The sequence below is a fragment of the Sturnira hondurensis genome, unplaced genomic scaffold, assembly GCF_014824575.4.
Source record: "Sturnira hondurensis isolate 20B ecotype Veracruz unplaced genomic scaffold, ASM1482457v3 Scaffold0002039, whole genome shotgun sequence".
In the NCBI taxonomy this organism is placed as follows: Eukaryota; Metazoa; Chordata; class Mammalia; order Chiroptera; family Phyllostomidae; genus Sturnira; species Sturnira hondurensis.
The window spans coordinates 1,362,901-1,375,554 of record NW_028074670.1 but is presented as its reverse complement, the minus strand read 5'-3'; the positions used below and the strand labels follow the sequence as shown (position 1 = coordinate 1,375,554).

Below are 12,654 nucleotides of genomic sequence, written 5' to 3'. Positions count from 1 at the left end.
TAGCATCCAATACCTGTTAGAATGACCATCATCAATAAATCAATAAACAACAAGTGCTGGTGAGAATGTGGAGAATAAAGAGCCCTTGTGCCCTGTTGTTAGGTTTGTAAATTGGTGCGGCCACTGTGGAAAACAGTATGGAGATTCTTCAAAAAATGAAATATAGAATCACCACATGACCCAGCAATATTTTTCTTTTTGGTATTTACCCAAAGAAATCCAAAACACTAATTTGCAAAGACATGTGCACTCCTATGTTTACTGCAGCATTATTTACAATAGCCAAGATGTGAAAGCAACCCAAATGTTCATTGATAGATGAATGATAAAGAAGTGCTACATATATTAAGTGGAATATTACTTGGTCATAAAAAAGAATGAAATCTTGGCATTTATAGTGACATGATTGGACCTAGAGGGTTTATACTATGTAATATAAGTAAGACAGAAAGACATATACTATGTGATTTCATTTGTATATTGATTCTAATATGAACAAAACAGAAGCAAATGCATAGATGCAGAAAAAAGCTAATGGTTGCCAAACCAAAGGGGGTTTAAGGGATGGATGAAAAAGGGGAAGGGCTTAAAAAGGGGGGAAGGGCTTAAGGTGTATAAATTGTCAGTTATAAAAATAGTAATGGGTATGTAAAGCACAGCACAGGGGATATAGTCAATAATATTGCATCAACTATGTATGGTACTAAATTTATCAGGGTGATCACTTTGTAAGTTATGTAAATATCTAGAGTCACCATGTTGTACATCTGAAACTAATATAATATTGTATGTCAACTGTAATTGAAAAATTAAAAAATGTAAACAGAAACTATGAGGAAGGAAACCATATGGATCATAGAATACTACAGACACACATGCATGTGTACGCACACATTATTTTTAGTAAAATGGTATAAAAACAGCCCTGGCTGGTGTGGCTGGCTCAGTGGATTGAGCACTGGCCTGTGAGCCAAAGTATTGCTGGTTCAATTCCCAGTCAGAGCACATGCCTGGGTTGTGCTCGAGGGGCAACCACACATTTATATTGCTCTCCCTCTCTTTCTCCATCCCTTGGAGATCATATTTTACATATGTTAAGTAAAAATAGAGTATTTTGTTAAGAAACAAATTAAATGCTGACAATTTTATCTATAAGAGAAGTCCATGAAAGGAGAAATCCATGGGGCCTCTCGTGAAGTGAGGAAGCTTCAAGGAAAAATAATGAATTAAGTTGGGCTATGAAGCATAGGATTAGACTTCAAGGGATTGGGAGAAGGACATTAGATTTACAGAGGGGTGGGACGGCAGTAAGAACAATGTGATCAGAGGAAATGAGACTGATTGAGATCAGAACTGAAGATTCATGCTGGGAAGTAGTTTTTGAGGATTAATGGGTCATCCATAGTGAGCAGGAAAAGGAAGGTTACTGAATTTAATAAGTGGGCAGTACATGGAAATCCCTAGAAGTGTTATTTCAAAAGGCTGGTGGTCCATGGACAGAAATATTTATTATTTATAATATGCTGTTTAATTTTTTGTGAATAATATCCTCCAGAATTTCTCATGAAAAATAACACTATTATCCCAAAGGTCTGTACAGGAATTTTTATGCTTCCCTCCACCTGCAGTAGTAGATCAGAACAGGAGTACCAGCATCTTTGGCCCTGATAGATGACGTAGCTTGAATACGTAACTTTATTTCAATAATTTAAGCCTAAAAACTTAAGTTGATTTAAAAAATCCTAATGTTTTAAAGGAAGAACACGTTTTCTGCTCAACTGGTTTGGAAAAAAGAAAAAACATTTTAATTATTATGCCATTAAAACATACACCTTGAACAGAAGTGTCATGTTCAGATTCAATTCTTCTGGTTCGTCTCATGGCGTCAGTCTCAGCTCTTCATGAGGAGCAGTCTCCTCCCCTCAGCCCCCATATGCGCTACTCCTATGGGCTGTTGCAGATCCAACCAGAGGCTCCATGGTAATGAGGCTCCACAGAACCTGTGGATTTTGCTTATGCTTCAAGGTAATATAAATCACGAGAGGAGGGAGAGACAGCAAAGGGTCACATGGTATGGCATATACCTACTGTGTTCCTTTCATGTCATAGGTGAATGCAGGTATAGTCAGAGATCAGAGAAATGCCCTAAGAGATGGTTTGATGAGAAGACTTCTATTTCAATACAATGATGTTTTTAGCTGGTTGTACCTTATTGGACAACCATGACCAGCAGTTGATTTGATAGGAGAAGTTTAAATTATCCATATTCCATAGCATCATGGACCCAAGTATAAATAGAAAAGATAAACATAATATGGGTGAGTTTATCAAAATTTAAGATACAAGATTACTCAAACCAAACACAAAAATGAATAAAATAATAAATGCTTAAAATTTGTAGTTATTAAATTCTCCAAAAATTTGACAGCATTCTAAATAACGGCTAAGAAAAGCCTTACATTTGTAATGAACCTTGTTTATTATATTTTTATTTATAAAATTTTATTCATATAGCTTATGTTTAATGACATGATATTCTACACTTTTCTTTCATAACAAGAACATTACCCTTCTCCTTTTGTTTAAATCAGTAAGAAAAGTGATTATAGTTATGCATATGAGTAAGACACAGTCCCGGCCTATAATGGGATGAGACTTCTGGGGACTTGGGGAGGCAAGGAGTCTATTTTGAATGTGGGAGGAATGTCAGTCATTGGGGCGGCAGCCTTTATGTTGGCTACCAGTGATCCAAGCTCCTCTTATTCTTCCTTTTGTGTAATCCTCCCACCTTGAAAGTGGGCTGGACCTAGTGACTTGCTTCTAACAGAACATAGAAAAGATGAGGGTGTCACTTCTGAGATTAGGTTATAAAAATAGTGTGACTTTTGTCTTGCTTCCCCTCTCTCTCACTTATCCATTTGATGGAAGCCAGCTGCCGTGTTTGGGGTTTCCTATGAAAAGGCCCAGTGGTAAGGAACTGAGGTGGCCTTTGGCCAACAGTTACTAAGGAAGTCTCAGTCCAACAACCTGTGAGAACTTAATCCTGCCAGTACCCTTTGACCCTCCCCTGGTTGATCCTTCAGATACCTGCCAGCCTAGTCAACACCTTGACTGCCAGCTTGTGAGAAATCCTGAACCAGAGGACCCAGTCAAGTGCTCCAAAATTCCTGATCCACAAAACCATGAGATAAAGATTGCTATTTTAGTCATTAAGTTTTGGAGTAATATGAATAGGGCAATAGATAACTTATATTGCCGTCAAGTAGCTTATGATCTAATTAAGTGAAATAAACATATAAATAAAGATAATGACTAACACATATAGCACTTAGTATTTACCATACATGTGATTAATTTAATCCTCACAACAACTCTATCAGTTAAGTATTACCACTATTGCCATTTTACAGATGAGGCAACAAGAGGTTAAATAACTTGCTCATGTTCACGCAGCTAGTGGACCTGGGATTCGAATTCTGTTTGGTGCCAGAGTTCAAATTTTTAATCACTATATTGTACTCTTTATTTCCATTTTATATACCACAATAGAAGTTTGTACACTTTATAGATGCAGTGCAACATAGGGAATGATGATATCTGTAGAACAAAGGGGTGAGAAGGACACACAGACACCTAAACAGGATTTATAACATGGAAAGGAGGCATTCTGGGAAGATGGAATAGTATATGCTAAGGTATGGGTCACAAAACGATGTTATACTTGCCAAGGACATATTTTACCATATATAATTGTTTTTTATTTTAGGGAAAGAAAGGAAAGGAGAGGGGAGAGAGAGAAAGAAACATCGGTTTATTGTTCCACTTATTTATGTATTCATTGGTTGATCCTTGGGTGTGTCCTGATGGGAGATCAAACCTACCACACTGATATACTGGGATGATGCTCTAACCAACTGAGCTGTCTGGCTAGGGCAACATATGTTACTATTCCTTTCAAATGTTTGTAATCCGTTTTATGGCCTTTTTCATATTCTGACCTTTATTTCTATTGGTAAACACTATCCTCTCTGAATTCTAGTAAGCCAGGACTCTTTTTAGAAAAGAATAACTATTGGTTCTCAACCAAGGGCGAAGGCAGGAGCTCAGAATGGGTTTGGCAGAAAACCCCTTTCAACACACATAGGACAAGTAATGGGGCATTTGCCTTTTGTAGCAACAGAAGCAGACTTTTTACAGACTTCCCATGTGCTGCCCACTAGAGAGTATCTAAAACCGTAATGCTGTCCCTGCCCTTGGGCTGATGAGGAAGATGAGTCATCAGTTTGAACACTGCAATCAAGTTTCTATATTTAAATGTAACTTGAAATAATCTTGCATCAGAACAAATAACTTACTGATTATTTGATAGGAAAAATGGAGAGGACATAAAGGGGTGATTAGACAAAGCTTAGAATTAATCACTGGAAAAAGTAAACCAGGTAATTATAAACAAAGAGAAGAAACTTTTTTGTTTATAATATAATAATTAGGGACAAAAAGAGAGTGGTTGCCTTTCCTCCTCATTATCATAACTATCCTCAAAAGACCAGTTTAAAAACATTTTCTGAGATAATTGTAGACTCACACGCAGTGGTAGGAGACAATGCAGAGAGATCCTACATAGTACAATATCACGATCAGGAAATTAACGTTGGTACAACCTGTCAAACTTACCCAGTTTTCACCAACTTTATGTGCACTCACATGCGTGTGCACACCCAGGGGCTCAAGCTTACTTCTATGCAATATTATCACTTATGTGTAGAATTACGTGGCCACCACAACCAAAATACAGCAGAGCCCATCAGAGAGATCTCTCGTGTTACTCTTTCATGAGCTTGTTATGAGCAATAAGCTACGGCCACTGCTGTCCCTCCTATTGCTCTTAATGCCTGGCAACAGCCAGTCTGTTCTCCATTTTTATAATTTAGGCATTCAAGAATGCTATATAAAAGGAACCTTTTACGATTCCCCCACAACTTAGCATAATTCTCTTGAGATTCATCCATGTTGTTGTGTGTGTTAATAGTTCATTTCCTATTATTGAATAGTATTATGTGGTATGGATTACCACAGTTTAACTATTCACCCATTGAGGAACAATTGGGTTGTTTTCCGTTTGGAGCCATCACAAATAAAACTTCTGTGAGCATTTGCGGACAGGTTTATGTGTGAAAAAAACTGTACACAAATCTCAGAGATAAATGCCCAAAGTGCAATTGCTGGGATCCATGTTTAGTTTTTTTTTTTAAAGTTTTATTTACTTTTAGAGAGCAGAGAAGGGAGGGAGAAAGAGTTGGAAATAAACATCAGTGTCTGAGAGAAACATCAATCAGTTGCCTCTCACACACCCGCAGTTGGGGATCTGGCCCACAGCCCGGGCATGTGTGCAGACTGAGAATTGAACTTGAGACCTTTTGGTTCAAAGGTGGATGCTCAGTCCACTGAGCCACACCAGCCAGAGTGAATGTTTAGTTTTGTGAGAAACTGCCGTACTCTGCTCCAGAATGCCTGTATCACTTTATGTTCCCACCAGCAATGTATGAGTGACCAGTTTTTGTACATCCTCAGCTGCTTTTTGATAAATCACTATATTTTATTTTAGCTATCCTAATAGGTATGTAGTGATGTCTTACTGTGGTTTGAATTTGTATTTTGCTGACTGCTAATGATTGTTGAACAGCTTTTTATGTGCTTATTTGCCATGTGTATTTCCTCTTCAGTGACATAAATATTTGTGCCTTTTGCTTTTCTGTGATTGTTTTTGTGTTGTTTTTTGTTACTGGTGAGTTTTCTGTATGTATTTTAGATACAGATACAATTCCTTAGATATGTAGTTTTCAAATATTCTCTCAAGTTCAAGTTATTGATTTCTCATTTTATAAGTTGTGCCTTTGCTATCAAATGTAAGCATTATTCGCTTATGTCCCAAAGATTTTTTTCCTATATTTTTGTTGTTGTTATTTTACATTTTATTTTACCTGTTTTACATTTAAGTCAGTGATTCATTTCTGAGATAATTTAGGTTGACTTTCTTTTCTTTCTTTCTTTCTTTTTTTCTTTCTTTCTTTCTTTCTCTCTCCCTTTCTCCCTTTTTACTTCCTTCCTTCTTTCCTTCCTTCCTTCCTTCCTTCCTTCCTTCCTTCCTTCCTTCCTTCCTTCCTTCCTTCCTTCCTTCCTTTCTTTCCTAATGAATGCCTAATGCCCAATTACCTTTCAGCCCTATTTTCTACAAAGGCTATCTTTCCTCTACTGACTTTCTTTTGCACCTTTGTTAACAATCACTTGGGCATACTTGCATGGACTGATTTTGGTTCTCTATTCTATTCCATTAATCTATCTGTCTATTCCTGCTCCATTATCATAGTTTTGGTTACATGTTACACCATGTATTATGTATGTAGCTATATATTAAGACAGCATTGGGTAGAATGAGTCCTCCCACTTTTTTCTTTTTCAACATTGTTTTAGCTATTCTAGGTCCTACACCTTTTCATATAAATTTTACAGCAAGCTTGTCTATGTTAGAAAGTATCTTGCTGAGATTTTTATCAGAATTGTATTAAATCTATAGCAATCAACTTGTGGAGAATTGACATCTTTATTATAATGAGTCTTTCAACTCATGAATGTAGCCTGTTTATCCACTTACTTAGGTCTTTTTAAATTGCTTTCATCAGCATTTTGCAATTTTCAGCCTACAAATACTGTATGTGCTTTATTATATTTATACCTAAGTATTTTTGGAACAATTTTAAATGGCATTGTGTTTTAAATTTCATTTTTTCCCATATGTTGTTAGTATGTAGAAATGCAATTGGTTTTTGTGTTGATCTTGTATTNAATTAACCTCATGGAATTAATGTCATTGCAAATAGGGACAGTATTAGCTCCTCCTTTGCAAATGGTATACCATACCTTTTATTTCTTTTTCTTGCTGTAGTGGACTGGCCTGAAGTTCCAGGTACCTAACTATAGTGGTGATACTGGACATTCTAGGACATCTTGAGGGAAAAGCATTCAGTCTTCACTGGTATGAGGTTAGCTGTAGGTTTTATAGGTGTTCTTTAACAAGTTGAGGAAGGTCCCATTGATTCCTAGCTTATTGAACTTCTTGTCATGAACAAATGTTGGGTGATTATTTGTCAATTCCTGACTGGGCAGGTCTGTGTGTAGACATGCCTCAGGCATATAACTTTTTAATACAAGGCTTATCTTTGCCTTTAGCAAGCCCTGTCCATTGTTTCTGTGCATCTAGGCTAATATACCTCTGAAATAACCTGTAATCACCTGTCAAGAGAACAAATAATGTTCTCAGCTGTCCTGTAATCCAGTTCCCACCTTGTTTCCTCTCACCTCCACGTAATCTTTTTCACGTTTCCTCCTTAATTCTAAGTGCATAAAAGAAGCTGCAAAACCGTTATTTTCAGGAGCATTTGCTCCCTGCCACATGTCATCAGTTTTGCTCAAACTCATTAAAATTCTCTATTTGGAGAATTATTGGAGGTTTCTTATGTCAACAATAGATGAATCAAAACAGGACTCTTCAAAAATGTTCAGGTAACCCATAGGATGACAGGAAAAAAAACACACTAGAGAAATGGAAAACAAAAACACAAAGAAAACAAAAAATACAATGCACTCCTAAACTCTAACATATCAATAGTTACATTAAATGTAAATGGTCGAAGTACGCCAATTAAAAGGCAAGGTTGGCAGGGTGGATTAAAAAACATGACTTCATTCTGGCTTAGTCAGTTGGAGCATGGTCCCACACATCAAAAGGTTTGGGGTTCAATTTTTGGTCAGGGGACATACCTAGGTTGCAGGTTCCATCCCTGGGTCAAGCCATGTGTGGGAGGCAATTGATCAATGTTTCTCTCTCACATTGATGTTTCTCTATCTGTCTCTCTGTCTCTCTCTCTCTCTCTCTTCCTCTTTCTCTAAATAAAACCTGACCTAACTATATGATGTCTACAATAAGCTTATTTCAAATACAATGAAAAAGCAGGTTGAATGTAAAATAATTCTTTTTTATCCTCAACTGAGGACATATTTTCATCACTTTTTTGAGAGAGAGAGGCAGGGAGAGAGAAAGAATGAGAAACATCAGTTGGTTGCCTTCTTATATGCGCCCTGACTCCAACCATCTGAGCCACAACAGCCAGGGCAAAATAACTTTAAAACACTTATCATACAAACATTAATCAAAAGAAAACAGAAAAAGCTATATTAATATTACATTTAAAAGACTTCAGAGCAAAGAAAATTATGAGAGATAAAAATGGCCATATCATCATGACAAAAAAACCAATCCACCAAGAAGACATAGCAATTCAAAATATGTATGTACCAGAAAACATAACAGCAAAATATGTGAAATAAAAACTAACAGAACTAGCCCTGGCTGGTGTGGTTCAGTGGATTGAGTGCTAGCCTGAGAACCTAAGGGGCACCAGTTCAATTCCCAGTCAGGGCACATGCCTGGGTTGCGGGCCAGGTCCCCAGTTGGGGGCATGTGAGAGGCAATCACACAATGATGTTTCTCTCCCTATCTTACTCCCTCTTTTCTCCTCTGCCTAAAAATGAATAAATAATATCTCTAAAAAACTGATAGAACTAGAAGAGGAAATAGACAAATTCACAATAATAGTTGGAGTCTTCAACACCCCTCTCTGAACAATTTTTAGAACAACTAGTTAGAGAATCATCAAGAATATAAAAGAACTCACCACTGCTAACAACCTGATTGACATTTACAGAATATTCCAACCAATAACAGCAAAATATACATTCTTATTAAATGTCCATGGAACATAAACCAAGATCAATCATCTCATCAGTCATAAAATAATTTTCACTAAACTTAAAAGAAATAAAATTATAGTATGTTGTCCAAGTATAATGAAATCGAACTACAAATAAATAACAGAAGATAACAAGAAAATGCCCAAATCCTTGGCAACTAAACACCTTCTAAATAAAGCATAGGTCAAAGAAGTCTCCCATCAAGAAGCTAGGAAAAGGCCCTGGCCGGAGTAGCTCAGTGGATTGAGCGCAGGCCTGCGAACCACACAATCACGGTTGGATTTCCAGTCAGGGCACATTCCTAGGTTGCAGGCCAGTTCCCCGCAGGGGACTCACTAGAGGTGACCATACACTGATGTTTCTCTCCTTTTCTCCTTCCCTTCCCCTCTAAAGATAAATAAATAAAATCTTAAAAAAAAAAAGAAACTAGGAAAAGAAGCACAAAATCAATTTAAAACAAGCAGAAGGAAAGAAATAATAAATGCAAAAGCAGATATCCAAAAAATTTTAAGTATGAAGACATTAGAGGAAAATCGATAAAAAATTAACAAACCTCTAGACAAAGAATAAAAATGAGAAGACACTAATGACCAATATCAGGAATGAAACAGGGCATATCAATACAAACCATGCAGATATCACAAAGATAATAAGAAAATACTGCTACAACTCTAAACATATAAAGTCAATGACTTAGATGAAATAAACCTATCCTCAAAAACACAAGCTAGCACAACTCATTCAATATAAAACAGATAATTTGAATAGCCCTATATTAAGAAAATTGAGTCTATAATTTTAAAACTCTTAAATAATAAATTCCTAGGCTCACATGGTTTCACTGGAGAATTCTGCCAAACTTTTAATGAAGAATGTACACCAATTCTATACAATTTCTTTTCAGAAAATGAGAGAAGAGAATACTTCCCAATTTGTTCAGTGAAGTTAGTGTTACCCCAATACCAAAACTAGACAAAGACAGGAAGCCAAAAAAAAAAACTATAGACCAATATCTCTCTTGAACTTAGTTGCAAAAATATTCACGAAGTAGTAAATCAATTCTAGCAACATATAAAGAGGTTTGTACTTTATATAACATGGTGTAGTAGGGTTGATTTCAGGAATACAAGATAATTCAAAAACTACATAAATAGGCTGAAGAAGAAAAATTATTAATTACATTAATTTATGCAGAAAAGGCATTTGACAACATCCAACATTTGTTCATGACAAGAAGTTCAATAAGCTAGGAATCAATGGGACCTTCCTCAACTTGTTAAAGAACACCTATAAAACCTACAGCTAACCTCATACCAGTGAAGACTGAATGCTTTTCCCTCAAGATGTCCTAGAATGTCCAGTATCACCACTATAGTTAGGTACCTGGAACTTCAGGCCAGTCCACTACAGCAAGAAAAAGAAATAAAAGGTATGGTATACCATTTGCAAAGGAGGAGCTAATACTGTCCCTATTTGCAATGACATTAATTCCATGAGGTTAATTGCCACAGAATCTCTTTGTTTCTGCACATCTAGGTTGACACACTGTTGAAATACCTCTTTTTCAGACACCTCTTACTAAAGCCTGACTGTCCTCAAGAGAGCAGTAATCTGAACTTTCCTGTTTTCTGATCCCTGTTTTGTTTTCTACCACTTCCGTGTAATCTTCCTTACATTCATTCCTTCCTTAATTTCAAATGCACAGAAGAAGCTGGCAACTGTCATTTTCTTGGTAGCGTTTATCTCAGTCCATTGAGATCTAGCTTCCATGTGTATCCTCTGTTTGATTCAAATAAAGTCTTATAAGATTTTTCTACAGCTTTGAACATTCTTATGTTAACATACTTACTATACATTCAGAACCTCATTTAGAACCACATCAAACATTTTCATAGTTTTTGCTTTTACCGTTAATTTAGAAATTTAGAAATCTCAGTAGGAAAGGAAAGTCAATTATATATGCTGATGTTTTTGCTTATTGTGTTATTTCTTTCCTCTTGATGTTCCAAGTCTCCTTTGGTTATTATTTTCTTTCTGTTTAAAAAACATTGTTTGTGATAAGTCTGCTGCTTATGACAAATTCTCGTAGTTTTTCTTCTTCCGAGGATATCTTGATTTCCCTTTCATTATTAAAGAATATTTTCCCTTTTCCTGTGGGAGCCACCAGTTTGAGAGGAGTGTGGCCACAAACATCAGTGTGCTCTGAGCAGAGGGAATCATCTGACAAAAGTGTCACTTTGCCTACTGTGTGCAAGGCTCCCACTCAATCAGATATGATGAACTCTGCTCACACCAACTTGTGCAAAAACAACAGACAGTCCTGTGCTGTCGGAGAAATCACAGGTCTTCAAACCAGTGCTGAGTCTTGGGGTATAGGCAGAGCTGTGGGTCCAATTCCCAGAGTTCCAGGTAGGGAAACTCATCACTCTGGCCATGGTCCTTTTGGACATATGTGTCGTGGGGGCTGCACATTTGCACCACCAAACTGGTGCTGTTGGCACTGCAGAGTGAACACAACATGGAGGCGATATGCCATCTGCTCCGCCCTGGCAGGCTTGGTCTTAGTGCTGGTCATGTCTAAAGGTCGTCATATGAAAACATTACCTGAACTTCCTTTCACAGTTAAAGGTAAAGTTGAAGGCCGCAAGGTGACCAAGAGGCTGTTTTGCTTCTTAAGAAATTTAAGGCCTGGAATAATATCAGAAAGGTCTATGAGCCTCAGTGAATAAAAGCTGTGAAGGGCAAAATGAGAAACTGTCATTGTATCCAGTACAGAGGACCTTGTATCATCTGTAATGAGGAAAATAATATCATCGAAGCCTCCAGAAACATCCCCAGGGGAGCATTTGTGATCTTGGTCCCATGCATATTTTGTCAGTTGGCTCAAACAAACTCTTTTTTGTTTGTTTAAATTAATTTTTTTTGTTTTCAAATAAACTCCTAAAATTATTTACAGGTTTTGGTGTTTCTTATGTTGACAAGGTTTTAATAGAAAATAGGAAGCTGAGAAAGTAGAAAAATAATGCTGAGATTTAATCATGGAATTACTCTGCTTAATGTAAGCAAACTGATCATTTTGAAGCTTGCTCCTTGGTGGGCATGTGGGCTGTTTCTCCATTTGGACTGAAAGTGCTTTCTGTAAGTTAAATAATCTGGACAGACCTTGGCATAAACTGCCTCTCTCAAGAGTAACTGCAGCTTCCCATGCACAAGATGTTCAATACAGACATTAGCAGAATCTTGAAAACCCCAGAGATTTGAAGAATCTTCTGAGCATTATGCAAGGAGATTTATTGCAGAGTCCTGAAGAAGAATCCACTGAAGAACCTGAGAATCATGTTGAAGCTAAGTCCATACGCAAAGACCAGGTGCCAGAACACCAATCTTTGGCAGGCTGAGCTCCAGGTGGATAACGCAGCAGCAGCTCTAGAAGCCAAATGGGATGACATGGGTTCCAACAAGAAGCTTAGGGTGGAGAAGAAAGGAAAAGACTGTTGGCATTATGAAGCAGAAGAAGCATTCAGTGGGGGAACAAAGCTGCCACTGCCAAGAAATCAGAAGCTGAAAAGAAGCCCACAGAAAAGAAATCCTACCACAGAAGAGAAGAAGCCTGTGGCATAAAGTTAAATTTGTTTATTCCCTAGTGGTTGAATTACTTTGAACAGCTAATTTTGAATAAAAACCTAATCAATGGCAGTGAGAAAAAATTATTTTCACTGGATATAGAATACTGGGTTGACAATTCTTTTCTCTGAGCACTTAAAAAAGTTGTGCCATGTCCTGCTGGCCCTCACAGTTCAGGAGAGAAAGATGCTGTAACTCCTACTTGTGTTCTCCTTTAGTGCA

At 37.1% G+C, this 12,654-nt stretch overlaps 1 pseudogene; it reads left to right on the top strand.

Annotated features, from left to right (window-relative positions):
* Positions 1 to 1,879: 1,879 nt before the first annotated feature.
* LOC118982575 (60S ribosomal protein L4-like) lies at positions 1,880 to 12,429 on the top strand (annotated as a pseudogene).
* The last annotated feature ends 225 nt before the right edge of the window (positions 12,430 to 12,654 follow it).